This window comes from Mustelus asterias, chromosome 19, assembly GCF_964213995.1.
Source record: "Mustelus asterias chromosome 19, sMusAst1.hap1.1, whole genome shotgun sequence".
NCBI lineage: Eukaryota > Metazoa > Chordata > Chondrichthyes > Carcharhiniformes > Triakidae > Mustelus > Mustelus asterias.
The window spans coordinates 83,660,614-83,688,153 of NC_135819.1; the positions used below are offsets into that span (position 1 = coordinate 83,660,614).

The window sequence follows — 27,540 nt, forward strand, 5'->3', positions numbered from 1 at the left end:
CAGCCCATCTGTACTGCATGCTTTGCTCCGTCGAAGCTCATTCACATCTGCCAGCCAGACTACCTTTGCACACAATTACTCATACAATCCACCGTGAGGCTTTTTAATAGGAACCAAGTGTGACAGCGGCAGGCTTGTTGGGTCACAGAGCACAAACTCTCCAACAGGAGGGCGGCGTGATCGATTCACCCAGGTGTAGGTGAAATGGTGCAGCCCCTGGGGGGGAGGGAAGGGGGGGGGGATGGTGGTTAACTCATACTGCACTTGGGCTGGAGGACAGCGCATTCTGTGATGGCTTGTCAAAACTAACAATACAAACTGCATTTAACAGTCAGCAAACCTGCCGGGGTGGCTCCGTAATATCAGACCAATCCGTTTGTGAGCGACTTGCAACTCAGTGGAGGTACTGTACTCCGACAGAAGAAACTGCAGACGGAAGGAACAGACTGGCAGACTCGAACCAGGCACTGTGAGTAGGGATTTCTTTTTTGAAAGTAATATGGAATTAATTACAGCTGCTTGTACTCAGCAATCTCTTAAGCATTTCTCCCAGAATGATGTGTTGTGTAAAGGACTGTTGTATGAATTTCCCTCTCTTGACTGACCTTGCAGTTTGTGCTTCATTGTATTCTGTAATAACCATTTCAAAAAGGAGGATAATTACTGACCACATCTAGTAAATCCTTGCATCGTAGGAAAGATGACTGAATGAGATGGGCCTGAATTTCAGATGATAAATCATTTACTTTTCCTCTCTACGGGACGTAGTGTTTTATATTTTACAATTTATGCTTTTCATTTTCTTCAACACATGAGAAAGCAAATTAAGGTGTCAGTTCATTCCGCTTGCTGTACGGGCAATGCAAGGATCTTAAAATGGAATACTTGGAATGTTGTCGGAATTTCTTTCAAACATTCAGCTGGATATTTCAGACGGTACAGTTATGTTTTGAATGCTACTTTAGAATTTTATCCACTAGATGAATGGAATGCCATCAATTTTCCTTGGTGTGTTCCACTTGAAATGTGGTGGGATTTTGTACATATTCCTGATTTAATTTCTAATATTCAAAGTTACCTGTACATCCTAGTCACCCAGTCGTATATTGTACAGGTTCCCATTGCTCCATAAGATGGCTCTGGGCACTTGATATGTCATAGAAACATAAAATAATTGGACAGTAATCATATAACCATTTGTAATAATTCATGATGAAAGGATTAATACGGTGAGGTACGTGGTTCCTCACTATCTCTCTAAAATCACTTGGCAGTAATAGAATTTCAATGCATTGAGGGGAGTGTGTTTGGTTAGAATGTCCCGAGGAATATGTTTGAATAAAGTATTGATTCAGCATGAGTCTGAAGATAGCAGAGTTATTCCAAAATACCCACTGAAATGCAATAGAGCATTAAGAGAAATATTTGTGGATATTTTTTAATGAAACATAAATAGCTTGATTCCGGTGATATGGTTTTAAATGAAGCAGCAATTGATTTGATGATAGTGTGAATGAGATCTGGTGATCCACTCCAGCTTATTGTTTCACAAAACGATTCGTGACTTTTCTTCAGATTTAAACTGATGAACCATATTTGCTGGAGCTTCTGTGAAATGCACTTAGTACCCTTTGAACTAAAGATATTGCAACTGGTATATCTGGAATAATTCCAAAGATATATGGAAGGACAGTAACCATATTAGTGCAGAATCCAATGATTTAATCAGGAAAGACAGGGACACATTCTGAATGCAGTAGCTTGCTGGACAGAGAAAAGGCAACTTTGAAAGTTTAATTAAGGAAGTGTCAGCTTACACGAACACGAATGAGAATAGAAGATATTGATTTGTGGACTGGGTTCTTGGCCAATTCTTCAATGCTAATCTATTGGGAAAATAGAGTAAATGCAATTGCAGCACTTTTAAAGCAGCTAATAAACTAGACAAGTTTGTCTCTTCCAATTTTAGTCCATAATCTTCAGAGCAGGTAATTTTTTATCCTGTCAACCTATGCATTCTCCTGCAAATCAAGGTGAAGGAGCTATGAAAGTACAGACAGCGATTAATCAAATTCTGATGGAGCAGCCTTGGCAGCAACAACATGTCAATCACAGCCGTGTGGCTGCTTGTTGGAAACATTAACTGCCAACATCCAGGCTACAGTTTTTCAAATGCTCTGTCTTTCAGCAGAGCAGCACCTATGGGCTTCAGAGCTCAACAAATCATAACCGTGGACTCGAGTGAAATAGAACCAGAGAATCACTACAGTACAGAAGGAGGTCATTCAGCCCATCAAGTCTGTACCAAGCATCTTATCCAAGCCCTATCCCCTTCACCCCACGTATTTACCCCTGACTGAGACATCTTGGGACACTAGGGAGCAATTTAGCATGGCCAATCCACCTAACCTGCACATCTTTGGATTGTGGGAGGAAACCATCCAAAGATGCGCAGGTTAGGTGGATTGGCCACGTCAAATTAAGATGGAGATGAGGAGAAATGTCTTCTCTCAGAGGATCATTCATCTTTGGAATTCTCTTCCCATGTTGTAGCTTCATAGAACCTTAGATAGGCCGCACTTGGATATAGCGTTCAATTCTGGTCACCACACTACCAGGAAGATGTGGAGGTTTTGGAGAGGGTACAGAAAAGATTTACCAGGATGTTGCCTGATATGGAGGGCATTAGCTATGAGGAGTGGTTGGAGAAACTTGGTTTGTTCTCACTGGAATGACGGAGGTTGAGGGGCGACCTGATAGAAGTCTACAAGGTTATGAGAGGCATGCACAGAATGGATAGTCAGAAGCTTTTTCCCAGGGTGGAAGAGTCAATTACTAGGGGGCACAGGTTTAAGGTGCGAGGGACAAGGTTTAAAGGAGATGTACGAGCAGGTTTTTTACACAGAGGGTGGTGGGTGCCTGGAGCTTGCTGCGGGGGGAGGTAGTGGAAGTGTATATGATAGTGACTTTCAAGGGGCGTCTTGACAAATCCATGAATAGGATGGCAATAGAGGGATATGATCCCCGGAAGGGTAGGGGATTTTAGTTCAGTTGGGCAGCATGGTCGGTGCAGGCTTGGAGGGCCGAAGGGCCTGTTCCTGTGCTGTAATTTTTTTTGTTCTTTGTATGTGCAGGCTGAGTCATTGAATATATTCAAGGCTGAGTTCGACAGGTTTTTGATTGACAAGTGAGTCAAGGTTATGGGAGGACAGAGAAGAAAGTGAAACTGAGGATTCAATCAGATCAGTCATGATCTTATTGAATGACACATCAGGTTCAAGGAGCAAAATGGCCCTACTCTTGCTCCCATTTATTATGTTTTTAGAAATCACTACCAACCTCCACGCCCCTTCTAATGTTCAAGAGTAAAGTCTTCTGTGGGATTCCAGAAGTCAAATATATCACTACGTCGGGGTATTTGTGACAGGCTACAGACTGTCATTGCATCGACCAGAAACACCCAATTAATAGAGGAACGGAAACTACAATGATTATTTGGGTGAGTGAATGACTGCAGTGATTTACTATGTTTCAAAGGTCCACATTCCTCATTGCAATCACATGGTGCAAGTCCTACAATCTGGTTGATGATTGGAAATTAATATTGGTTACAATGTCCGTGAGTTGGCAGAGGAGAAAAATCAACCAACATTCAAAATTGTGGCAGAAACTGTGGAATAAAGATGGAAAAAGGACATGATATCCTCCACAACCATAGACCCTGCCAATATTCACTTTCATTATCACAAGAAGGCAATAACTACTGACATGAGAAATCATAAAGTGGGATAACTTTAAAATGTTCATTTTTTATTCCATTGTTTCCAGAAAAAGCAAACCAAGCCTGGGATTAATGGATATACCTGCTTTGCCCTTATTCCCTAACCATTGTAAAAAGCAACACCATTCTGATAAATATTTAAATATGAATGCACTTGTTTCAAGCAAGTAGAGTTTACTCCATCTAAAAATACAGACACGCATTGTAAGCATTACAATACAAATGGACATTTCTAGGAGTTAGTAGACAGACATGGAGATTGGGGATCTTCTTCCCATCACGTATATGCACTCAGCAAGGCAGCAATCTGGTATGACATAGAGGCACGTGTTCAGAGGAAAAGAGGATTTTGTAGTAAAAGTACTTTTTTTTTCCTGACTGTGATGTGACATTTGTAACAAAAGCTGTATTTTAGTAAATTTGCATATTCATATGAAAACAAAACCTCACTTTCATGATAGTTGCAGCCATCATGCAGCAAAAGAGAGGAACATTTGGGAAAGGAGAGTCAGGGGGTGGCAGGAAGGGAAAGAGAGAAAACATCTAAGAATGCACCAAGAACTTCATTGCAGTGTTAATGTAAGCCTCGTTGTGATTAATAAGACCATAAGACCATAAGACATAGGAGCGGAAGTAAGGCCATTCGGCCCATCGAGTCCACTCCACCATTCAATCATGGTTGATTTCAACTCCATTTACCCGCTCTCTCCCCATAGCCCTTAATTCCTCGAGAAATCAAGAATTTATCAATTTCTGTCTTGAAGACGCTCAACGTCTCGGCCTCCACAGCCCTCTGTGGCAATGAATTCCACAGACCCACCACTCTCTGGCTGAAGAAATTTCTCCTCATCTCTGTTCTAAAGTGACTCCCTTTTATTCTAAGGCTGTGCCCCCGCGTCCTAGTCTCCCCTGTTAATGGAAACAACTTCCCTACGTCCATCCTATCTAAGCCGTTCATTATCTTGTAAGTTTCTATCAGATCTCCCCTCAACCTCCTAAACTCCAATGAATATAATCCCACGATCCTCAGACGTTCATCGTATGTCAGGCCTACCATTCCTGGGATCATCCGTGTGAATCTCCGCTGGACCCGCTCCAGTGCCAGTATGTCCTTCCTGAGGTGTGGGGCCCAAAATTGCTCACAGTACTCCAAATGGGGCCTAACCAGTGCTTTATAAAGCCTCAGAAGTACATCCCTGCTTTTGTATTCCAAGCCTCTTGAGATAAATGACAACATTACATTTGCTTTCTTAATTACGGACTCAACCTGCAAGTTTACCTTTAGAGAATCCTGGACTAGGACTCCCAAGTCCCTTTGCACTTTAGCATTATGAATTTTGTCACCGTTTAGAAAATAGTCCATGCCTCTATTCTTTTTTCCAAAGTGTACAACCTCGCACTTGCCCACGTTGAATTTCATCAGCCACTTCTTGGACCACTCTCCTAAACTGTCTAAATCTTTCTGCAGCCTCCCCACCTCCTCAATACTACCTGCCCCTCCACCTATCTTTGTATCATCGGCAAACTTAATAAATAAACTTAAGAATCAAGACGGGGGAGGGATATTCCAGCTGAGCTCCCTCAAGACTGGAAAATCCCACCTGAGGTCAATGTTCCCATGGTCTGTGTCCCTCCTGCTGTGATTCCCGTGGTGTGCAAGACAGGGAAATTCCAGACTAGATGTTACAAAGGTAACAAAATGATAAAACTAAAAGCTCTGTATCAGAGTGTATGTAACATTCATAACAAAGTAGGCAAATTGATAGTGCCCATTGAAATAAATAAATATCATCTGACAACCATTACAAAATGTGGCTGCAGGATGGTGAGGATTGGGTGCTGAATATTGAGGGGTAGATGACATTCAAGAAGAATAGGAAGCTAGGTAAAGGTGGAAGGGTAGCATTGTTAATCAAGGATGCCATTGGTGCAATAGTTAGAGATGACCTTGGTTCAGAAGATTATGATATAGAATCAGTTTGGGTGAAGATGAGGAATAGTAGAGAAAAGAAGTCACTAATTGGAGCAGTAATGTGTAATGTGACAGGATTAAATAATGACCTCAGAGTAAAGGCACACAAGGCAGCAACAACCACAATGTAATTGAATTTTACATCCAGTTTGAAAGAGAGAAGTGTGAGCTTAAGACTAGTTTTTTGAACTTAAATAAGGGCAACTACATGGGCATAAAGCCTGAGCTGAAATCAATTGGGAGATTAGGCTAGGGGTTACATCATCAGAGAAGCAGTGGCAGACATTTAAAGGGGAATTCAGAATACTCAGAATAAGTAGGCAGGAAAGGAAGTTGTGAAGAGGACATAAAGAGGTTGCAGACAAATGTGGATAGGTTGAGTAAATGGAAAATCTGGCTTTGGAATGTAATGTAAGTGTGAAATTGTTCACTTTTGTCAAAAAAAATAAAAGCACAGCATTATTTAAATGGAGAATGACTGCAGAATTCCAAGGTGCAGAGGGATCTGGGTGTTCTACTGCATGAGTAACAAAATCAAGAAGACTAATAGAATGTTATACTTTATTACAAGGGGAATTGACGCTAAAAGTAAAGATGTCATGCTTCAATTATATAGTGCACTGGCAGACCATATATCGAATAAATTGGAGGTGGTTCAGAGGAGGTTTACTCGATTGATACCTGGAATCAACAGGTTATATTACGAGGAAAGGTTAAACAAACTGGATTTGTTTCCACTGGAGTTTAGTAGAGTGAGAGGTGACTTGATTGAAGAATATAAGCTCTTGATCAATCTTGACAAGATGGATGTGAAAAGGACATTTCCTCTTGTGGGCGAATCTAGAACCAGGGGGTTTAACATGAGGAGTTACTGTTACTGGACAGAAATGAGGCAAAATCTTTTTCCTGAGTGTTATACGACTTTTGAACCCTCTGCCTCAGAAGGTGCTGGAAGCTGATTATTTCTGAGGCAGAAGTCGATGGATTCTTGTTAGGCAAGGGTTTATGGGAATGTGGAACTCGCATTACAAACATATCAGCCATGGTCCTATTGAATGAAACAGGCTCGAAGGGCCGAATGGCCTGCTCCTGTTCCTATTTCATATCTTTGTCTGTTCATTGATATTGACGGATAAAAATCTATCATTTACAGCTCCATTTAATTGTGTTTCATTTTAGTTTGATAAATACCGGATAACATGATGCAAAATGCAAAAGTGTCGGAGGATAATCAATACATGAAAGATAATGAAAGAGCCATGCAGCATTTATTGCAGTTATCTCAACAAGACCAAATAATATTTACAGAGGTGAAGTATTTATTATTTAATGCTTTGAGTGTCAAAGGAATGTTTCACCATGAAATCCAAAACCATTGCCCTGAATTTATACAGTGGCACACTAATGTAAGAACATCAACACGCTTGACACAGAGTCTCTGCTTTGTAATTTCAGTGTAGGAATAATCCTTCCTCTGAGAGGAAGCTCGTATGAACATGTTGGTGCTCATCAAGATGCAATTTAAGTGCCCAAATTTAGATTATTCTGAAAAGAATGCCAGTTAAGAATTTTGGTGTATTTCTGTCATCATGTTGATGGTTCAATCCATTCTAAACATTCATGCAAACATATAAACTTACACATTAGGAGCAGGAGTGGGCCACTCAGCCCCTCAAGCCTGCTCTGCTATTCAATAAGACCATGGCTGATCTAAGTGTAACTTCAACCCCACATTCCTGCCTAACACTGATAACCTTTCTGTAATAAATCTTCAGAGACAGAAGTCCCTTCACCAAAATTCCTTTATTTATAATTCCAACAGCAGCACACAGAGTGCTAGCAGTCTACCTTGGGGAATGCCAGAGGAACTGATAATCCCGGTTAAATACAAGGAAAAGACTCCGTGATTGACCCATCAATTGAGTCCTTAATCAGGGAGTTCATATTCCAATAGGCCGACCTCAATGGCCTGATTGAAGTCATTACACTTTCACCCCCTTGTTAATCAAGAATCTATCCAATTTCCTGCAATTTGGAATTTGTTGGATATCTTTTTGTTCATTTGTATTAACTTACAACATTGCACGCAGCCTGTTACTTATCTCAGTGTAACTTTTCCAACTCATGAATATTGAACTATTTTAGCAGTATTGAGGGATGGAAGGTGCAGATATGAAACACCCACCGAAACAAAGCAAATACTCAAACAGCTAAAGCGATTGACATCTAATGAATGATGATAATAAATGCCTAACCTTGCACATGGTGACTGTCTGTGAATAAGAGACAGTGGGGCAGCATCATATCTGTAATGTCAGAAGCAGCACACATTCCCTCCATTAATTAAACAGTGCAAATGTATTCCCTGTGGTGTACAGCATCACATTGTGGGAACTTTCATTGCAACAACTATTTAAAGGGAAAATCACCCTCTTTAAAATGGAGTACATTTCAATTGTTTCCTCACAGATTATCTTAGCGACAACTCCAACTTCCTGTGGAGTTCAGAACAAAAAGAAACCCAAACTATTGACATGATTATTTTTGACAATTTATGGTGCAAAGTTTTGTATTTATTCATTCATGTGATTTGGGTGGTGTTGGCTACATCAGCATTTCTTGCCCCTCCCCAATTATAGACCATAAGATATAGGAGCACAACTAGGCCATTCGGCCCATCGAGCTCTGCCATTCAATCATGGCTGATAAATTTCTCAACCTCACTCTCCTACTTTTTCCCCGTAAGCTATGATCCCCTTACCAATCAAGAATCTATCTAATTCCATCTTAAATACACTCACTGACCCAGCCTCCACAGCCTTCTATGACAATGAATTCCACAGATTCATCCCCTCTGGCTGAAGAAATTCCGTAAGAAGTTTAACAACACCAGGTTAAAGTCCAACAGGTTTATTTGGTAGTAAAAGCCACACAAGCTTTCGGAGCCCCAAGCCCCTTCTTCAACCTGAAGAAGGGACTTGGGGCTCCGAAAGCTTGTGTGGCTTTTGCCACCAAATAAACCTGTTGGACTTTAACCTGGTGTTGTTAAACTTCTTACTGTGTTTACCCCAGTCTAACGTCGGCATCTCCACATGAAGAAATTCCTCCATTTGCCCTTAAACTGAGTGGCTTTTCTCGCCATTTCAGCAGCAGTTAAGAGTCAACCACATTGCTGTTGTTCTGGAGTCACATGTAGGTCAGACCAGGTAAGGACGGCAGGTTTCCTTCTTTAAAGGACATTCGTGAAGCAGATAGTTTATTGATGATGGTTTCATGCTCACCATTGCTGAGACCAGCTTTCAATCCTCGTCTTCCAATCCCTGGTGGATGCAGCAAGCCATTTAAATCGCCACTCAAATGGCAGGACCCTCATATCCCCCTGGGCAGTAGAATACTGGCCCATATTTATTAAGTGAGTTAAAATTGCACCAGATGTTATGGCGGGATTTGAACCTGTGCCCCGACAGCAGTAGTCTGGTCCTTGGGATTACTGAACCAATGACATTACCACCACACTACCAGCTCATCAACCAACAATATTATTGTTGTTTCTACTCTCCAAAAGAATCGGTAGGTGTGATACTGGCCAATTAACAAATGAACATACAAATTAGGAGCAGGAGTAGGTCCGTCCAGCTTGGTCTGCTATTCAATAAGATCATGGCTGATCTGATTGTAATCTCAATCCCACATTCCCATTTACCCCCGATGTTAATCATGAATCTATCCAGCTCTGCTTTAAAGACTCTGCTTCCACTGCCTTTTGAGGAAGAGAGTTCCAGAGACTCACTACCCTCTGAGAGGAAAATATTCTCCTCATCTCCATCTTAAATAGGCGACCCCTTATTTTTAAACAGTGAGTCCTAGTTCTAGATTTTCTCACAAGAGGAAACACCCTCTCCACATCCACCCTGTCAATACCTGTAAGGATCTTAGATGCTTCGATCAAGTCACTTCAGACTCTTCTAAACTCCAGTGGATACAAACATAACCTGTCTAACCTTTGCTCATAAGACAAACTGCCCATTGCTGGTGTTAGTCCAGTAAACAAAACAGAAAATGCTGGAAAATCTCAGCAGGTCTGACAGCATTTGTGTAGAGAGAATAGAGCCAACGTTTCAAGTCTGGATAAGCCTTCGTCAGAGCCAGTAAACCTTCTCTGAGCTGCTTCCAACACATTTACAACACATCCTTCCTTAAATAAGGAGACCAATACTCCAGTTGTGGTCTCACCAATGCCCTGCATAACTAAAGCATATCTTTTTTTTATTTTTGTATTCAATTCTCAGAATCATAGACACATACAGTGCAGAAGAGACCCTTCAGCCCATTGAGTCTGCACAGATACATGAGAACCAACTGACCTACCTACCAAATCTGATTTGCTACCACTTGGTCCATAGCCTTGACCGTTATGACGTGCCATGTGCCTATAGGTACTTTTTAAAGGCTATGAGGCATCCTGCCTCAGCACCCTCCAGGCAGCACATTCCAGACCATCACCACCCTCTGGGTAAAAAAGTTTTTCCTTACGTTTCCCCCTAAACAATTCCCCTCACAATAAGTAATATTCTATTAGTTTTCCTAATTACTTGCTGCGTATATTGGCCTTTTTTGTGATTCATGCACTAAGACACCCAGATCCCTCTGCACCTCACAGTTCTGCAATCTCTCGCTATTTAGATAAAAGCTTCTTTTTTATTCTTCCTGCCAAAATAATCTCCAGCATCTGCAGTAATTTGCTTCCATCATTATTTTCTAAGCTGCCTAATTATCACATTCTTTATAATAGAATGTGCCATTTGCTTATTCCCCGTTATACATTTTCCTGCCTCTGGCTGTATTTTGTTTTTTCTGATCTGTTGCATTTTACATACCTATAGGAGCTTTTATAGTCCATTTTTATGTTTCTTGCTGGTTTCCCTTCATGTTCTAATCTCCCTCTCTTTATCAATTTATTGGTCCTCCTTTGCTGAATTCTAAAATGCTCCCAATCTTCGGACGTTTTACATTTTTGGCAACTTTAGAAGCCCTTTCCTTTGGTCTAATGCAACCTTTTAACTTTCTTGTTGGTTTTGTGCTTTAAAGGAATGTATTTTTATTGTGAATCATGCATTAATCCTTTATAACTAGCCATTGCCTGCCACTCGTCATATCTTTCAATGTGTTTTCACAATTCACCACAGCCACCTTGCCCCTCACACCTTCAGAATTTCCATTGCGACGATAAAAGATCCTAGTTTTAAAATGAGTGTTTTCAAATAATGCTGAAAATATATGGTCACTCTTCCATAAAGGTTCCTTTACAACAAGAGAATCAATTAATCCTTCCTCGTTGCATGATGTTAGATCTAAATTAGCCTGTTCCGAAAATGGTTCCTCAACAAACTACTCCAGAAAACCATCTCGTACACATTCCGAGAATTTGTCCTCCACAGTATTCGAATTCAGTAAATCTACCCAGCCTTTATAAGACCATAAGACATAAGAACATAAGAACTAGGAGCAGGAATAGGCCATCTGGCACCTCGGGCCTGCTCCGCCATTCAATAAGATCATGGCTGAACTTTTTGTGGACTCAGCTCCACTTACCCGCCCGCTCATCATAACCCTTAATTCCTTTACTGTTCAAAAATGTATCTACCCTTGCCTTAAAACATTCAATGAGGTAGCCGCAACTGCTTCACTGGGAAGGGAATTCCACAGATTCACAACCCTTTGTGTGATGAAATTCCTCCTCAATTCAGTCCTAAATCTGCTTCCCCTTATTTTGAGGCCATGCCCCCTAGTTCTAGTTTCACCCACCAGTAGAAACAACCTCCCTGCTTCTATCTTATCTATTCCCTTCATAATTTTATATGTTTCGATAAGATCTCCCCTCATTCTTCTGAATTCCAATGAGTAAAGCCCCAATCTACTCAGTCTCTCCTCATAAGCCAACCCTCTCAACTCTGGAATCAACCTAGTGAATCTCCTCTGCACCCCCTCCACTGCCAGTATATCCTTTCTCAAGTAAGGCGACCAAAACTGTACACAGTACTCCAGGTGTGGCCTCACCAGCACCTGATGCAGCTGCATCATAGCCTCACTGTTTCTGAACTCCATCCCTCGAGCAATAAAGGACAAAACTTCATTTGCCTTCTTAATTACCTGCTGCACCTGCAAACCAACTTTTTGTGATTCATGCATAAGGACACCCAGGTCCCTCTGCACAGCAGCATGCTGCAATTTTTACCATTTAAATAATAGTCCATTTTGCTGTTATTCCTACCAAAATGGATAAATTCACAATTATCAACGTTGTACTCCATCTGCCAGACCCTCACCCACTCACTTAGATTATCTATATCCCTTTGCAGATTTTCAGCATCCTCTGCACACTTTGCTCTGTCACTTATCTTAGTGTCATCTGCGAATTTTGACACACTACACTTGATCCCCAACTCCAAATCATCTATGTAAATCGTAAATAATTGCGGCCCCAACACTGATCCCTGAGGCACACCATGAGTCACTGATTGCCAGCCAGAAAGAGACCCATTTACCCCCACTCTTTGCTTTCTGTTAGTTAACCAATCCTCTATCCATGCTAATACATTACCCATAACACCGTGCACCTTTATCTTATGCAGCAGTCTTTGGTACAGCACCTTGTCAAATGCTTTCTGGAAATCCAGATACACCACATCCACAGGTTCCCCATTGTCCACTGCACATGTAATGTTTTCAAAGAATTCCACCAAATTAGTCAGACATGACCTTCCCTTCATGAACCCATGCTGTGTTTTACCAATGGGACAATTTATATCCAGATGTCTCGCTATTTCTTCCCTGATGATAGATTGAAACATTTTTCTTACTACAGAAGTTAAGCTAACCGGCCTATAGTTACCTGCCTTTTGTCTACCTCTTTTTTTAAACAGTGGCGTCAACATTTGCTGTTTTCCAATCTGCGGGAACCACCCCAGAGTCCAGTGAATTTTGGTAAATTACCACTAGTGCATTTGCTAATTCCCCCGCCATCTCTTGTAGTACCCTGGGATGCATTCCATCAGGACCAGGAAACTTGTCTATCTTAAGCCCCATTAACTTGCCCAACACTACCCTTTTTCATGATAATGATAGTTTCTAGGTTCTCACCTGCCATAGCCTTCCTGTCATCAATTTTTGGCATGTTATTTGTGTCTTCCACTGTGAAGACCGACACAAAATACCTGTTCAATGCCTCAGCCATTTTCTCATTTCCAGTTATTACATCCCCCTTCTCGTCCTCTAAGGGACCAATGTTTACTTTAGCCACTCTTTTTCATTTTATATATTTGTAGAAACTTTTGCTATCTGTTTATATATTCTGAGCTGGTTTATTCTCATAATCCATCTTACTTTTCTTTATCGCTTTTTTTGTGGCTTTCAGCTGACCTTTAAAGATTTCCCAATTCTCTAGGTTCCCACTAATCTTTGCCACTTTGTATGCATTTTCTTTCAATTTGATACCCTCCTTTATTTTCTTAGATATCCATGGCTGATTATCTCTTTTTCTACAGTCCTACACAGGAGCAGAATTAGCCCACTCGACCCATCGAGTCTGCTCTGCCATTCAATCATGGCTGATTTTTTTCTCATCCCCATTCTCCTGCCTTTCCCCATAACCCCTGATCTCCTTATTAATCAAGAACCTATCTATCTTTGTCTTAAAGACACTCAATGACCCGGCCTCCACAGCCTTCTGCAGCAAAGAGTTCCATAGATTCACCACTCTCTGGCTGAAGAAATTCCTCCTTATCTCTGTTTTAAAGGATCGTCTCTTTAGCCTGAGGTTGTGCCCTCTGGTTTTAGTTTTTCCTACCAGTGGAAACATCCTCTCCACATCCACTCTATCCAGGCCTCGCAGTATCCTGTAAGTTTCAATAAGATCCCCCCTCATCCTTCTAAACTCGAACGAGTACAGACCCAGAGTCCTCAAACGAATTGGTTATTGGTAGATTGGTTATTGTATTTCCCTTGTGTGCATGTCCAGTTTACTGATTTATCCCATGCTCTACATTACCAGTACTATTTGGTGGCCTATGAACAACCCAACCAATGCTTGCTGTTTCCCAGTTCCACCCAAACAGATTCTGCATTTTGTTCTTCTGATTGAAATTCCAGTCTCACCAACATACTGATCCAACCCCTATTATCAGCACTACCCTTCTTTTCCTTTTTAAAAAAAAATTCTCATGGAATGTGGCTATTGCTGTCTAGGCCAGTGTTTGTTACCCATCCCTGTCCTTCCTGAATCTTGTATATTCAGTTCCCAGCCGTGGTCACCCTGAAGCTACTTCTCTGTAATGACAATTAGATTATATCCATTAATTTCTATTTTTACCATCAATTCACCGACTGTCTAGACACTCTTACTGCCTGTTATCTCAGGTGTTGAAAATCAATTATATTTGAACACGGTCTACACTGTCTACAATCCTTCATTGACTGAACATCCTGAGGTGAGAGACTTGATAAAAATACAGGTTATTTCTTTCTATTTAACTGGAGTGGTTATCTATAATGGAGACTGGAGAACAGGCGAGTCAGTTTAAAGCATCAAATCAGAGTTAAAATCCTTTAGCAGGGATCATTTTACCATAAGTTTCAGGTAAAGTTCATTATCATCTGACCATGCAGAGCTTTTGTTATTGTTTGATTCTTGTCTTAGACATTTAAGGAGATCACAGACCAGTGCAAACAACAGCAAAGAACTCCTCACCGATATGTTTCGGGGCAGTCAGTTGATAGCATTTCAGTATCCATTAAATATCTCCCCTGATGATTTCTTCAGTTAAGCCGTGTGTTCGCCAGGTTAAAATGAGTATCATTCCACCAAATCAACATTCTCACTAACACTGCCGGGTGGTTCCTGCCACACCCTCATATCCAGGCGCCATTTTTAAAAGGTGTCCGGACATCACTGAGCCACCATTGAAGAAAGAAGATGGATGTCCAGGAACACTCCTCGGCTGGGAGATGGCCTCCTCACTTGATAGCTGCACTCCACCATCCACTGCTGCCTGTTCCAGTGACCATGCTCCCTGGAGGCCTCCCTTCTGAACTTCAGAGGCAGCCCAGGCCTTCTTCAAGTTGTTTTCGATATTAACATGCCACATTGGATCAGATGCATTCTGGACCGGCATCATTTACCACTGGCGGTGCGGATGACCGGGTGTGGGGGAGGGGCGATTCTAGTTGGCCCTCATCTGCACCCTATTAGCAGGATGCAAATTGGTTTTGTGCTAACTTTGTGAGGGAATTGTGGTCCGCCATGGTGGGTCGGAGCTAATGAAAGCAACAAAAAGTGATTTCTGGATGTCCTGCCACATTCTCCCCACGACCCTCCGCCCACCATTAAACCTGCCACAGGGGAGGGAGGGGGTTGCAGGACATGAAAGCATTCCATCCAATGTGGCGGATGTTTGCTACTCTCTCAATAATGTGAATCGAGGCTCGCCCTGAAATTATTACAGTTGCAGCAGGGTGGGGGAATTTAATAATTTAATGAAAGGGTGGGTGCGCTGTGGGTTTCCAAATGATCTAATTGACAGTGCGCTAGGAAACTGGTTCAAATCCGCTAACACCTGAATTACTCCTGTTCAACCGTCTGTGAGCAGCCAGGGTGGTCAGTGAGGAAGAGGGTTTGCAAGGTGCCGGCCGGCTTCCCAAACACACTGCTCCTGATTACAGGCAGAATGGACGAGTCAACCTGGAGCAAGAGCACACTGAGGTCAAACCTTTGAAAGAGGCTGAGAAAGAACCAATCCAGCAAAAGAAACCTTCATATTTAACAAGACTAAATACACTCGTCATTTGTGAAGATTTGCCTCAGTTCCAGTATTCCATGCTACTCATAAATAGAAGTATTTTCCATCGGAAACAAAATGATGTTGGAAATTGTAAGAGACAAGTGTAGACATAAGTAAGGTTTATTACACAGGAGGTGCTGAATAAGGCACAGACACTTATTCTGGAGGTGTAATGTTACAAGTTGGATTTCACCATCAAAGGGTAACATATGGTTCTGAACACTTAGCAGACATTTGTGCCTGTGAATTATTAACATCTTGTCGTTTTTTAATTCTGGCTGACTTCTCATTCAAAATGGCTATTTTGAGAAAGTAAAATTTCATATCTTTCATAATTTGACTGATCATTATGGGAATTAAAAATCTCAAAACATGCAGCAAAAGTCTATGAGTTAAGGAGCCTCCCCACCAATGAATGAGATTGTGCTACTGTTCTGTTGGTGGTTAGATTGCTGTTCCCTTATTAACCAGGACAGTCCATTTGCGACTATGGGGAATGCTCCTGATGTCTAGTTCAATCTGTTTCCCTCATTGTTGATGTGAAAAGCAGATTAACTGGTCACTTATTACATTGTTGTTTTGAGATACTATTGATGTGGACAGCTGCTATGTTTATCTTCATAATGACAGAAACTGCACTTCAAACGGATTTCACCCCTTGGGGTCTTGCAGTGTTAATGTGATGAGAACAATATGAATGTAACTGTTATTTGAAATACAATAAGGAAACTGATCTTTCCTAATGTTGATGATCCACATTGTCTATTGTAACGAATCTGTCTGCCCTTCAGCTAAGTTGCTGCTAAATATACCTGATAACATCTTTTTATGAAGAGTTTATTGTAGTTTCATTTAAAAATCTTTTTATTCTACTCTGAATTGATACTTTTTTTTATTTTAGTTGTTTATTCCAGTTGTTTTCGAGTAAATATTTTTCTTCCCAGTTTGTAAAGAACATCAGTTCTTACATATCAAGGAGGTAATTGGGGTACAGAATTAGAAACACAGACATGTCCAGATGTCGAATCCCTTTACTAATGATTTGACTTCAAAGCAAATTGGAAAACTGATGTGATTGGTTATGTGAGGAGAATCGTTTTGAGCTAATTCAGACTTATGTTTGACACGGTGTCTGATAAGAAATAGCTCATCTGAAGGCATGCGAGAAAGGGTGCCAAGTGAAATTCTATAATACGTGAATTGATGGCTGCCGTTTAGAGTATTTTAAAATAAGACCTTGAAATTTAACAGTGTGGCATTGATTCATAAATGTTTAATGCCTTTGCATGAATTTATTTTTTGCTATTTAAAGATCGACACACAATTGTTCACTTTTAATAAATAAAGGTTTTCATTAAATTATTCATTCAAATAGCTTCATTCAATGTGTGAAGTGTACATATGTATAAAACATCTGTCATCGCTGAGTTAGAAAATTTCAGATACAGTATCTGAACATTTGTTTATGTTGGTAAAATGACAATGTTTACACATGAAGAGATGATTATTAATATTACAGCAAAATACTCTGGATGTTGGAAATCTGAAATAAAGATGGAAAATGCTGGAAATCCTCATGGATTTGATTGCATCGTTGGAGAGTGAATCAGAGGGTGGGATTTTCCACCCCCCCACCCCTGTGGTGTGTTTTGGTGATGAAGGAACCCGCCATTGACTGGTGGCGGGATCTTCCAGTCCCACCGCTGTCAGCAGGGTTTCCTGTTGTTCACATGCTTCACTGCCATGGAAGCCTACGGCAGAGAATTGCCATTGACAAGACCGGAAAATCCCGAGAGCGGCTGGAAAATCTCACCCAGAGTTAACAGCTGGAATTTAAGATGCACAATGGGAGTCTTGTCAACCAGTTGGAGAATCTCTAGGAGCTGCTATCTCCAGGAGGCCGGAAGCTACTACATTCCAATCAGACACTCTCCTGGACAGTATCAGGCCTTCTGTCCAATTAAGCCCCCAGTGGGGAGGAAATCTCACCTCGCAAACTGCTGGCCAATAAAATGCTGGCTCTAAAGGCAGTGCCGCTGGATTGGTTCTCACTGCTGGTGCTCCAGTGGGGCCTCATTAGGGATTCCTGATGGACCCTAATAGGAGGTGAATGTGGGTGGGTTGGGGGTCATATGGAGATGGCCAAAACGTGACTTCCTGCGGGGCTCTTCTTCCCAAAGCCAGCTCCCTCAATTGGCACAGAGTGCCTGTGAAATAGAACCACCAGCCTCCCCCCCACCGCCCGCCCGGCTCCTGGAAAACCCTACAGAGTTTGCTGAGCATCCCCCTGAATGGCCAGTCCCTCAGCCACTGCTGGCTGAATATTTAAACAGTTGAATTGGGATGGTAAGTAGCACATTGGCATTTACTGAAACCAGATTGGAGGACAAGAATAAGGAAGTCTTGCTACAATTATATAGGGATTTGGTTAGATCCCACCTGGTGTACTGTGTGCAACTTTGGTCTCCATATCTAACAAAGTATAAAATTACATAATTACCAGAAACTGAACTGGACTAGCCTTATAAATACTGTGGCTACCAGAGCAGGTCAAGAGCCAGGAATCCTGCATTGAGCAACTCGCCTCCTCACTCCCCAAAGTCTGTCCACCATTTACAAGGCACATGTCAGGAGTGTGATGGAATATTCTCCACTGGATGGGTGCAGCTCCAACAACACTCAAGAAGCTCGACACCATCCAGGACAAAGCAGCCCGCGTGATTGCGACCCCTTCCACAAATATTCAATCCTTCCTGTTTTTATCTTTCTTGTTCTGCCACAGGATACTTACCATTTACCCAAAACATGTTGTATCATACTGTTACAAAGAATACCAAATGGATGCAGTGGCTCCTCAGATACTGAAGCGGTCCATAATCAAATGCAACAAGATCTGGACAATATCCAGGCATGGGCTGACAAGTGGCAAGTAACATTCGTGCCACACAAATGCCAGGCAATGACCATCACCAATAAGAGACACTCTAACCACCACCCCTTAATATTCAATGGTGTAACCATCACTGAATCCCCCAGTGTCAAAATCCTTGAGGTTACCATTGACCAGAAACTCAACTGGACTCACCACATTAACATTAAAGAGCCGGTCAGAAGCTAGGAATACTGCAGTGAGTAACTCACCTCCTGACTTCCCAGAGCCTATCCACCATCTACAAGGTACAAGTCAGGAGTGTGATGGAATACTCCCCACTTGCCTGGATGTTTGCAGATCCAACAACACTGAAGAAGCGTGACGCCATCCAGGACAAAGCAGTCCACTTGATTGGCACCACATCCACAAACATTCAATCCCTCCACCACCGACGCTCAGTAGCAGCAGTGTGTACTATCTACAAGATGCGCTGCAGCAATTCACCAAAGATCCTTAGACAGCACCTTCCAAACCCACGACCACTTCCATCCAGATGGACAAGGGCAACGGATATACGGGAACGCCACAACCTGCAAGTTCCTCTCCAAGCCACTCACCATTCAGACTTGGAAATATATTGCCATTCCTTTGCAGTCGCTGGGTCAAAATCCTGGAATTTCCTCCCTGAAGGCATTGTGGGTCCACCCACAGCATGTGGACTGCAGCGATTCAAGAAAGCAACTCACCACCACCTTCTCAAGGGCAAGTAGGGATACTCAATAAATGCTGGCCAACTAGCGATGCCCATGTCCCATGAATAAATAAAATAAAGAAGATCATTATAGAAAGGATGTGGAAGCCATAGAAAGGATGCAGAGGAGATTTACAAGGCTGGATTAGGTGGCATGCCTTATGAGGATAGGTTGAGAGAGCTAGGTCTTTTCTCCTTGGAGAAGCGAAGGATGAGAGGTAACCTGATAGAGGTGTATAAGATGTTGAGAGGTATTGATAGAGTGGATTCTCAGAGGCTTTTACCCAGGGCTGAAATAGTTGCCACAAGAGGTCACAGGTTTAGGGTGCTGGGGAGTAGGTACAGAGGAGATGTTAGGGGTAAGTTTTTCACTCAGAGGGTGGTGGGTGCGTGGAATCAGCTGCCGGTAGTGGTGGTGGAGGCAGATTCGATAGGATCTTTTAAGAGACTTTTGGATAAGTTCATGGAAGTTAATAAGATAGAGGGTTATAGGTAAGCCTAGTAGGTAGGGACATGTTCGGTGCAACTTGTGGGCCGAAGGGCCTGTTTGTGCTGTAGCTTTTCTATGTTCTATCCCAGCACCTTCTTTGGGCAATAAATGTCACCCTTGCCAGTTTACAAAATGTTGCACAAAGAGGTACAGGACATTCTGCTGTTCTAATGGGTTTCTCCAATGGTTCATTTGCTAAATTCATTGCTTCACTAAGTCATAAATAGGCCAAGTACGCACCAAACCCAGGTGCAGCAAGCTATTGGGAAGACTAATGGAATGTTAGCCTTTATTGGAAGAGGATTTGAGTACAGGAGTCTTGCTTCAATTATATAGATAAGGAGAAATTTCTTTCACAGAGAGTTGTGAATCTTTGAAATTCTCTATCCCAGAGGGCCGTGGAAGCTCAGTCACTGAACATGTTTATGGCAGAGATTGATAGACTTCTGATTCACATTAATGTAAAGTGTTACGGGGATAGTGGGTGTGGAAGGCATTGCAGTGTCCAATCAGCCACGGTTACTTTGAATGGTTGAGCAGGCTTGATGGGCTGAATGGCCTCCTCCTTTCCCACCTGGCCTGTGGGTAGCTTATAGATCGTATCTAGGGACAGAATGTTTAAACACCTTTGGAATGGAGAGAGCATTCCCACTCCTGAACACTGAATCCTGCTGGAAGTCACGCGTATTGATGCCAGTCATGAGGTGTGATTGCTCCCAAAGTCAAAATAATCCGCTGCTCAATGCTAGGCTTATAATTAAAACATCGGCAACAGACAAGAAGTCTGAGGGTGGTTGGAACTTTACCGCATCCTGTTTAAACACATTTAGGAGGCAAGTCAAGGGGAATGTCATTATGATTATTATTAATAGTTTGAGTGAACTATTCTGAAGAGTGTTGAAAAGTTGTTGAAACATAGTACGGTGTTTTATGGCCTTGCAATTCAGTACTTTCATCATTTGTGTACAGAGGACCTTTTAACCCTCAAGTCGATATGTGTCAGCACATGTACACAAGGCTCCTGGGCAAACCTTGTCCTAACTTAACACTGATGCCACACTGGGAGAAAGAGATGAGTCGATCGGTTACTGTACACAAGTTTAAGTGAGAATAATAAACAATGAGTGAAGAAAGTAGTGGCCGGCTTGAGATCGTGGCCTGTTGACCCGTGTAACCATAGCAAAGTATACCAAGCAAAGATTAACGTATTAACATTTCTGAGCAAGCTAAACTTGTTAATGCTGTTTCAAAAATTCTAAATCGAGTCAAACTAAAATTCTTCCTTTCACCATGGTGACCTGCCACAGCTGAACTAAGTGAGCATTGTTGTAAATGACTCGTTGCAGAGGGGAAGTTACAGTCTTTTGGTTTTCTAACATTCAAGGCAGAAAGCATTCGGCTTGGATTTCCTTTACATGCAGGTAGAAAATGGATGACTTTGCAATATTTTCCTGATGTATTGAAAGGCTAAATGAATAGCTGAACTGCCTTTAATGAAAGGCACCAATCACTAGTGCCATTTCATGTTGCCAATTACTTGCGAGGACAAGTCACATGCTAAGCAGCCAGAACGTTTACTGTACATTATCCTTTCGCGAGTCTTCCTGAAGTGAACAGTTATTGAATACAGGGAACTGTGCAATGGGGGGGAATATATCTGCACTTTACAAATCCATGATTACCGTGGTAACCACGCACATCATTAATTGCTGGGATATCCTCCAGTGAAGGGGCAATAAATATTTGTATTGCCAATGGAATTAATAATCAGCCACCCACATATATCAGAGAACTCAATATCGACTCAACTTGCCTCATGCTGTAAACTCTGCACTGGGTCAGTACAAATGATGATTTACAATGTGATCACTGGGCAACTATAAAAAGAAAGAAGTGTCATTGTTGGAAATCTGAAAGTAAAACAGAAATGCTGGAAATACAGGACAGTAAAACAGAACGGTGAAATTGCCCTTTCAATGATATATCCCTCCTTTTACAGATAAGAGTAATTTGTGTATTTCCAGTATTTCTCCTGTTAATTACTGATGAAGTCTCTTTAATCTGAAGCATGCTGGATGTTCATTTTAAGTATTAGTCATCTAAATCCATTTATAACAGGTTAACAGGATAAAATTAAACCTCTTGTGGTTAGTCCAGTCTGCTGTAAAGAACATAAGCTTATTTATATTTCCTGAGTTATCTTTGAAGTTTTCAGCTTCAGAAATTTATTGCTGCTGACCTCACGATGGTTCTCAGTTAAAGGAAGAGATGAAGCAGCAAGATGCTGAGCATAGCACTGGTGGCCGGGATGAGAGAGGACATGTGATCACAGGAGAAGGGGCAGGTGGCAGGAAATCAGTCTCCACCAGCAGTGACCTTCTCCCAGTCCCAGGTGAGTTTTTTTTTAATTGTTCACAGCATGTGGGTATGGTTGTCTGGGCCAGCATTTATTGCCCATTCCTGAGTACCCTGCTTGCTTGGCCATTTCAGTCAACCACATTGCTGTGGGTCTGGAGTCACATGTAGATCAGACCGGGTAAAGACAGCAGATTTCCTTCGCTCAAGGACATTAGTGAACCAGATGGGTTTGTTACAACAATCAACAATGGTTTCATGGTCATCAGTAGACTTTTAATTCCAGATTTTTATTGAATTCAAATTTCACCATCTGCTGTGGTGGGATTCGAGCCCAGGTCTACAGAGAATTACACTGCACCTCTGGATTACTATCCAGTGACAATACCATTATACCAACGCCTCCCCTTGCCCATCCTGCACTTGATCTGAGTGTCTTGCTCGGCCATTTCAGAGAGCAGTTAAGAGTCAACTGCAGGTCTGGAGTTGCAAGGACATGAGAGAAACAAATGGGTTTTCAGCAACAATCAATGATACTTTCATGGTCACTATCCCTGAGACTAATTTTCAATTCCAGGTTTTATTAACAGAATTTAAATTCCACCAACTTCCACAGTGGGGTTTGAACCCATGCCCCCAGAGCATTATTCAGGTCTTCTGGATTACCATTACACCACCACTTTATCAACATACAACGTCAGCATGCGTGCTGAAGGAGTGACCCTGGGATACGTACAGCATTTCCCACATCTTGGCAACACCTCCCTCCAATGGACACCATTGATGAGGAAATCCAACACTGGATCAGCTGTACAGGTTTGGCATTTTGTAATCCACAGGGTGAGTGTTTGCCATCAAAGATCTCCACAAGTCAACAAAATTCCTAGTTTACAAAACACTTGTCCTCACGACACTCCTGTGCTGCAGTGAGGCCTGGACTGTGTGCCAGTGACACCTAAGGATATTTCAGAAATTCTATCAGCAATCCCACTGCCGCATCCTCTGGATTCAACGGAGGACCAGCAAACACAAGCTAGCGTCCTTCTTGAAGCCGACTCCACAATTATTGAGAGAAAACTTATGCAAAATCAACTTCAATGGGCTGAAACATGTCCGGATTGTCGAAAAGTGTCTGCCCCACTGGGTCCTGTTTTCTCAACTCTCAAATGGCCATCGTTCCAGAGCCGGACAAGGAAAAGATTCCATCGACACTCTGATGCTCTCCTTGAGGAGATTCTCACCTGATGAAGGGGCAGCACTCTGAAAGCTAGTGGCTTTTGCTACCAAATAAACCTGTTGGACTTAAACCTGGTGTTGTGAGACTTCTTACTGTGCTGTCCTTGAAGTACAGCAGCTTTGATATTAATAACTGGGAGGAACTCGCAACCAATCATTCAAAATGGCAACAACTTATCCATCAAGCTGCAATTCGCTTTTAGTCACAGCGTCTTAGTGATGAGGCAGAGCAGTGGTGGATAAGGAAAGAAAGGGAAGTAAAGCCTGCACCCCGGATTCCACTGCCCCTTGGGACATCCTGCCCCATGCACCCAAAGATCTGTGAGTTGGGAATCGGCCTGTTCAGCTACATGAAGACCCACAGCAGAAACTCACAACCCTGAGTGGACATCATTCTCGATCATGAGACAGCAGGAATGGAACAGCCAGATGTGTCTTCCAGCTGATTGAAGGATAATGTGCAGGTGACAGAGCAGCTGCTGACATTCTTTGCTCAACTTTGCAATAGCTTTATAATTAGTGAGACCAGGTCATGACTATCTAAATAAAAATAGCACTGCTTGACGCTATTCTCATCTGCGGTTTAATCTCTTTACACCTTTGTGTGAAATCATAAAAGCTGAGGTGAAAATCTCTCGAGTGGCACTATTTTTGATCAAACAGCACTGGTAGACTGAGAGCAGTCACATTGCAGGCCTGAATGCAGAATCATACAATTGTCCATTGTAGGCATCAAGGATCTGGAAAAACCAAAAGGATGTTATTTTCCGAACTTTATAACCCACAGATCCACAGGAATATTTGTTTAATATTTGTGGTGTTTGCCATTGATGTTAACGAGAGTGAGTGTTAAGGTTGGATATCCGAAAGATGTGCCGTTACAATACTTTTTGGTTCTTTATAGTACAGTCAATAAACATTTATTGTCAAATCAATTAAAGATGTGAATAATGTTTACTGATTTAAAAGGTCTCAGCTTGTATTTATAAAATGGTTTCATATCCACATGTGGGGTGGAATTCTCCCATATCCTGGGGGAGCACAGAATTTAACAGGAGTCCAAAAGATCAGTTTTATGCCAACTTGAATTTGCTACGGGATCTGCACCTGGTGCCCACTTTGGCGAATCGAGAAATCTGCTGGAAGCCGGAATGAAACATATTTGCTTCCTGCTGATGGGCTATAGATAAAAGCCCGACCGGAATCCTGCTCTTCACCTCGCTTGACTTCCCACAACGCCAGCGGGAAAACACACCAGTTAGAACACATCTGGAACAACGTGGCGTGCAGAGGTCTGGACTCACCTGAACAATGTTTGGGTCAGTCTCCGGAGTTCGGGATGGAGGCTCCCAGCACACCTGGACTCTGGAACATCAGTGGAATGGGAGAGCATTCACAGGTGGTTCTTCCAGATTCAGTGTCATTGAGGAGGTTCATTATCCGACCTTGGAAACTTCCTGGAGATCATTTTCATTTTCAGGAAGTCCACCTTCTTTCTTTAACAGTGGGTCAGTGACGTCTGATGCCTTTTAAATTTGGCGCCCGGGTATGGTGGCGAGATGCGCACCATCATTCCTGTCCAGCCACAGAATATTCTGCATATTTCACAGAGCATAATTCATGAGGCTGGGGCTGGAAGATGTGGCGTGGTTCCCTGCCAGCCTCCACAATGGAAAACATTCCCCATTCCCCCACCCCCCTCCTCCCTGACCATGGGATGTAGTCCCAGATTGGGGAATTCCATCCTTGGAATTTAATGTCAACTTCTCCGAATTCACCAATTGCAATGTACACTGTCATAATATTCTGGGTATCTGTAAAATTCCACCCTGGCAGATTTGTAAGACTATATTATCATCAATACAGGTCTGGAATGTTTATTTTATTTTGCTGTATGGCAACATGAAACTCTGCAAAGAGAATGTGCACGTAGCTATAGGATAGGAAGTGACAGACCTTGAAGATTTACTTCCGAAACCTCATTTTACTGTTTAGCACTCACAATCCATTCCAGAAACTGAGGTAGCTTTATCAGGCAAGACTCTTGGAAGTAATGAAAAATGGTGTTTGCTGACAGGCAGACTCTGTAGTTATGAAAATAGTGCAGTGTCCACAGGTCGAGACAGTCCTATAGGCAATAACAATGCAGTAAATCATCTCACACTCGGCTGTACTGAATCATAGTCCCCATGACATTCCTGTGCTGAAGTGTAATCCTTGACTTCTTTTCATGAATAGATCCACAGGCCCAGTTTTAATAAGACCCACAAAGTCGAAATCCACGATCGAAGTTGCTTCACTGGGACTCGTTACGGTTCCAGTAGCCTTGCATCTCCTTACAGAAACGGCCACTTACTGAAGTAGCCCAGTTGGCAGCAGTGGCCTCAGGCCCAAGCATTCAGTCTCATAGTTCACATTTTCCACCTGCCTTGCCTCGGGTCTGCAAGGATTTGACCCCAACATGGTTGTCTCTGCTTGGAATTCCAGCTGATAATAGTGATGAGTTGTTTGAACTAAATGGCCCAGAATTTCCCGGGGACTTGAATAATAATAATCGAGTGTTGATGTTGTTGGGGGCCCTTGAGCTGCAAATGAAAGAAGAAATAGCAGAGTAAGTAACTGACACCATCATTAATACTTTCCGAGCATTGTCCCATTGGCTTACACCAGAAGTAGTTGGATGATTATTGCCAAAACATTGGCCCCCAAATAAAATCAAAATCCATCACAAACTGGTTGGCCTCTCTAAAGGCGACCTCTTATAGCCAGTGACACTGATGGCCTGGCAGCAAAATGGTTGTCTGAAGAACAAAATTGCTCACACATTTATAGGAAAATTTTGTATTTCATATTTCCTGGTCAGCAACTAGAAAACCAGCTCAGCAAATGCAGGGAAACTGGAACTGGAGCCCTGCGTGACCAGGTCTACCACAAAGAGATTGGCCCTGGTGTAAGAGCCTTAATCTGGGTTTATCTGAGGGCTGGTATTATTTCTTTACACTACTACCCTGTTTAATGGGAAAGAAATGGCTGTGACACTTATCATTGCATGGATCACTCATTCAGGCATCTTCTCATTAGAAGTACAGGGAAATATGGACCATAAGCGGTAGCACAGTGGTTAGCACTGCTGCCTCATTGTGCCAGGGTCCCAGGTTTGATTCCCGCCATTGTCTCTGCGGAGTCTGCACGTTCTCCCCATGTCTGCGTGGGTTTCCTCTGGGTCCTCCAGTTTCCTCCCACAGTCCAAACGACGTGCTGGTTAGGTGCATTAGCCACACTAAATTCTCCCTCAATGTAACCGAACAGGTACCGGAGTGTGGCGACTAGGGGATTTTTACAGTAACTTCATTGCAGTGTTAATGTAAGCCTACTTGTGACATTAATAAATAAACTTAAAACTTTACTTATTGCATTTAAAATATTCCACTGATTCCACAACTCTGTCTGGTTATTTTTACCAATTATCTTACATCTCTATCCCTTCATTATCTACCCTCACACCAGTGGAAACAGCTGATTTGTATCAATGTTATCAAAACCCCCTGAAATTTCAACACCACTATTGAAATCACCCCTTATCCTCTCCCCACTAGGAACACAGCCCCACTTTCTTTAGTCTCCCCATAAGCTGAGATGTTTGTCTGTGTTATTTACACTGATGTGGAGATGCCGGCGTTGGTGTTATTTACACAGTGCAGCCGTCACTGAGACACGGAACGGGAGGTCAATATCAGCCTTTAGTTAACTTAAGAAAATTATTACCTCTCAGGAACTATTTATGATGTTCTTAATTGAATTGACGGTACCACTTACTTCCCAGAAAAAAAGCTGCAAGTGATGTGCAGGAAATGCGGCCAGTCAGGATTCCTTGAACAGAATCATCACAGGGTATTGTTTTTCCTACAGCATTGCCAAATTATAGGATTGAAGTATCTCCAAATAATAAAACTCATGTCGTTCTTTAATTTCTATTCAATCTGATTCCCCCTGCCATAAGACCATAAGACACAGGAGCAGAATTAGGCCATTCGGCCCATCGAGTCTGCTCCGCCATTCAATCATGGCTGATATTTTTCTCATCCCCATTCTCCTGTCTTTTCCCCATAACTCCTGATCCCCTTATTAATCAAGAACCTATCTATCTCTGTTTTAAAGACACTCAATGACCTGGCCTCCACAGCCTTCTGCAGCAAACAGTTCCAGAGATTCACCACTCTCTGGTTGAAGAAATTCCTCCTCATCTC

The 27,540-nt window shown here is 42.2% G+C and overlaps 1 protein-coding gene across 1 annotated transcript in view; it reads left to right on the forward strand.

Annotated features, from left to right (window-relative positions):
- Positions 1 to 328: 328 nt before the first annotated feature.
- sema3ab (sema domain, immunoglobulin domain (Ig), short basic domain, secreted, (semaphorin) 3Ab) overlaps positions 329 to 27,540 on the forward strand; it is a 446,670-nt gene continuing 419,458 nt past the window's right edge. Inside the window, exon 1 of the mRNA XM_078236002.1 lies at positions 329 to 469. The gene's annotated coding sequence lies outside the window, so the exon portion shown is untranslated. The remainder of the gene's footprint in view (positions 470 to 27,540) is intronic.